Below are 4,524 nucleotides of genomic sequence, written 5' to 3'. Positions count from 1 at the left end.
CTCAAGTCCTTGGGCTCCTGCATCAGCGTGGAAAACACAGAAGAAGCTCCTGGCACCTGGCATCGGATTGCCACAGCTCTGGCTGTTGCCGCCATCTGGGGAGTGAACCAGTGGACAGAAGACTTCTCTCTCTATCTCTGCTGTAACTCTGTCTTTCAAATAAATAAAATAAAAAAAAAAGAAATACTCAAGTCCAATTCCCTTCATATGTACATCATGGTAAATGTTTTTATTGTTTTAATACAAGCATATAATAGACAGCACATATAAATTTTAAGAAATAATCAAGTTAGTTTGATTGCTACCTGTAAGACTGAATAGTTTTGGCCCAGAATCTGTATGGTCAGAAGGACCAAAAAGTAGAATTACTTCAAAATTTATTTATCTTGGGACATGTATTGTGGCACAGTAGGTTAGGTACCTGCATGTGATGCCTGCATCCCCTATGGTGGTGTCAGTTCAATTCCTGGCTACTCCTCTTCCCATCCTGCTTCCTACTAAGGCACCTGGCTAGCAGCAGACAATGGCTCAGGGATTGAATTCCTGCCACTCATGTGGGAAACCTGGACGGGGAAAATGCCTCTGACTATTGTGGCCAATTAGGGAGTGAACCAGTAGATGGAAGATCACTTTTTGCTCCTCTGCCTCTGTCACCCTGCTAAATAATAAGTAAGTGAGTAAATAAACTAATAAATAAATGTTTCTTTTAAAATTTATTTATCATAAAATTCAACAAGACATAAATGCAAATAACCAACTTAGATATTCTGCAAATTTATTTTAAGCACCCACTATAATGATTAATACCATAAAAGTGAGCATTTGTTAAAATATAGAATGTTGGGGCCAGTGCTGTGGCATAGTGGGTAAAGCTGCCGCCTGCAGTGCCAGCATCCCATATGGGCACTGGTTTGAGTCCCAGCTGCTCCATTGCAATCCAGCTCTCTGCTATGGACTAGGAAAGCAGTAGAAGATGGCCCAAGTACTTGGGCCCCTGTACCCACATGGAAGACCTGCAGGAAGCTCTTGGCCCTGGCTTTGGATCTGCGCAGCTTCAGCCATTGTGACCATAGGGAGTGAAACAGCAGATGGAAGGCTTCTCTCTCTCTGCCTCTTCCTCTCTGTAATTTGCCTTTCAAATAAATTAATAAATTTTTTAAAAAATAAAATGAAATATAGAATGTACAATTTGTTTAGAATCTATGGTTATAACACAACAAATAAATTTGATATTGTCTCATAGATAACAGAATAGTTTTACAACATATTTGATCAAAAAGCTAAAATTGGAACTAGTTGTAAGCAATATTAGTCAATATAAGAATGAGAGGAATTCAATTAAAATTCATTGGTTATGGATCTGCTATTTTCTCATAAGTGAAATAAGAGTAAGAGTAGGATCTGCAGGAGAAACTTGTTACATATATTATTAGGCTAAAAGGAAAAAGAAAAATATGTAATACTTAAATAAATATCAAATTAATCATATATTTTAAACACTAGGGTAAATAAGATGAAAAAAAGTCCTTCAGTTTTCTGAGATAAAATTATTTTTTAACATTAAGAATTCCTTAGCTTTTGTTTAGATTTACAGTGATCATATAAATCAGATTAGATTAACACTAAGTGGAGATATCAGTGTGTAAAAACACTAATATTGTGAACAGTTTCTAATTTCCAAAAATGTTTAAACAAACGCCAACATTTTTAATCTCTTGGAAGTAAATTCCCTTTTTAAATTTTATCTGAATATAATCATAAGTTTAAGATCCAAAAAATGTTAAATCTTATTTTAAAGCAGACTTTCAATTTATAAACTGAATATTTTAGCTGTAAAGAAGACTATAATAAGGTACAACTCAATAACCTTTGTGTCCAGATAATTTATTTCGCTGTCTCTTCTGGTGCCAGTTCACAGTATAAATATTAGTTTGAACCATAAAAATGATAGCCATGGGAATAACTACTCTATTTTAAGTAATGCAATTATAGTCATATGACTAGGATGCTGTATTTTGAGAGGTCTAAAAATGCAGCCTCGAGCTGTTGATTGTGTCACATCAGAAAGCAATGATTTGATCACAAGCAGTGACTTTTGTCATTATTCTTCATATGAGACCCTGAGGCCAAATGACTCAAGTGTGAGACCTGTCAGTCAAGATTGATTGAATAGGGACAATACCACTGAAGGACTTATAGTCACACGACTCCCTCAAATGGAAGTCTCTAGAGGAACACACAGGCAGAACTAGGTTGATAAATATTTCAAATAGCCATTATCTAGTAGATCTGGGAGTTTCTTAAAGACAACATCAAGAGCTTAAAGAAGGTGTTCTGAATAATAAATGTTCAGATATGGTTACAAAAAGGTCTTTGAAGGATAATGCTTTTTAATTTAACAGATGGTTTATAGGAAAAACAGTGAGCAGTTTGAAAGGAATTCTAGTTCTGGCTAATGAAACAGTACCTACTCTCTGAGTGAGAATGTCAGATTTTAAGTCATTCCAAATATTAGATTCAAATCCAAAATGTTAGAGTTCAAGTCATCCAAATAGAAACACCTGAAATTTCAATATTGAATTCATTTACATAAATCACAATCAAGGAGTCTTCTCATCTTAACACATAAACTCGGTAATACTCATGCTAAAGCCTTGTAAAGAAAAGACTACAATTACTTGAGCAAAGGGATAGAATTTGATATAGCTTGATGTTCATATGAACAGAACTTGGCATATTGACCCTGAAAAATAATGCCATAATAGGGGGAAGCATAATAAAGTAAATGATCATAAAACCAATATCATTTGCAAAATGGAGCATGGCTGGTAGTTAAGATATCTCACATACTGATATTTTATTTCTTTTCATTACTTAATCAGCCACTGTATTTAATAAGACAAGTGTCAGTTCCAGCCAGTTTATGGAATTGTCTGTGAAGTAGACCAATCTTTGGGGAATCTCATTAATGGCAATCCACTGAAAATTAGTGTCAAGAGGCTGTCATTGTGGCACAGCAGTGAAGCCTACATTCCGTATGGACACTGGTTTGTGCCCTGTGTACTTCACTTCAGATCCAGCTCCCTGCTAAAGGCCTGGGAAAGCAATGAAAGGTGATTCAAATGCTTGGGCTCCTGCACTCAGTTGATGAGACTAGGGTGAAGCCCCTAGCTTCTCTCTGCCCCAGCTCTGGTATTGTGGCCATCTGGGGAACGAACTAGAGGATGGAAGACCTCTCTCTCTTTCTGTTTCTCTCTCTCTCTGCAATTCTGACTTTCAAATAAACAAATTTTTAACAAAAGAAGAAGAAGGAGGAGGAGAAGAAGGAGGAGGAGGAGAAGGATGAGGAGGAGAAGGAACAGAGAAAAAGAAGAGAATGAGTGTCAAAATTCCAGGCAGCTTAGATGCTTTTCAGATAGAAATACTGTTTTAATTTGAAAGTCATATTTTGTTCATTCCTCTGAGATTATACATGAGAAATGCTTGTTTCATTGTGTGTTATAAGTATATTATATCATGAATTTCCAAGATTGGATATATAGTAGCAATCTCTTTTGCTTGTTTGCTTTCTGTCTCTATCATTCTTGCTCATTCTCTCCCTCTGAATGATAACTTTACCTAGAGCACTGACCACAGTAACTATAACTGACAAAATTGGCTGAGAGGGGATTGATGGAGAACTGAATCAATAAAGTCGTGCTAAATGAATCTGGCAAATTTTAACCTTCAAGAAAAACACTTGGATTGAAGTGATGGCCCAGTGAAACTTGAGTGAAGGTCCAGGCAAAGCTTAGGCAAGCTTTATGTTTGGATGGGCAAAACTAGTCATGTACTTTGGTAAGATGGTCAGATAGATAACATGAATGTGGTGGGAAGGAAAGTGTTTTCCTCTTAATGGAGAAGATTGGTAATCATCAGCTTTTTGGGGAAAACTTATTAGGTTTTTTTTTCTTCTGATATAATCTTATAAGAAACACCAACAAGGACAAAATACGTTTAGTTCTGATTGAAGCATGGAAGAATTAGATGTACCAGGCCCATGTCCCACTGTACAATACTTTCTGTACATAATGATCTCCTATTATAACAGGTGGAAGGACAGGGCCATACGTTGCGAAGTAGACTTTATTGCTTATATAATAGCTATAAATAACAGACACTTTTTTGTTATGAGACCCACACACATTATACAGTTGATCAACCCTTCTCTTTATGCACGAGAGGATTAGCAATAATCCTGGGGAAGTATCTGGCACGTGGTAATAATACAACAATGATAGCAATAATAAAAACTGAAGTTTGTAGAGCACTTTTTTATGGAATACTGATTAAAGGAGTAGCAAACCTAACTGCTCAGGTGAGTAGCCTAGTTCTTCCATGAACACTTAAGAACTTCCAGAAAATTGCTTCACTTCTGTGTGCTTCAGGGTCTCTTTTCTTTAAAATGTAGCTACTCACCTAGGACAGTGTCTGGACCTTATGGAAGAGTTCATGAGTTCTACTATTATCATTGTTACTACTGTA

The sequence above is a fragment of the Oryctolagus cuniculus genome, chromosome 5, assembly GCF_964237555.1.
Source record: "Oryctolagus cuniculus chromosome 5, mOryCun1.1, whole genome shotgun sequence".
Taxonomy (NCBI): domain Eukaryota; kingdom Metazoa; phylum Chordata; class Mammalia; order Lagomorpha; family Leporidae; genus Oryctolagus; species Oryctolagus cuniculus.
Note: the sequence above shows the minus strand (reverse complement) of the source record.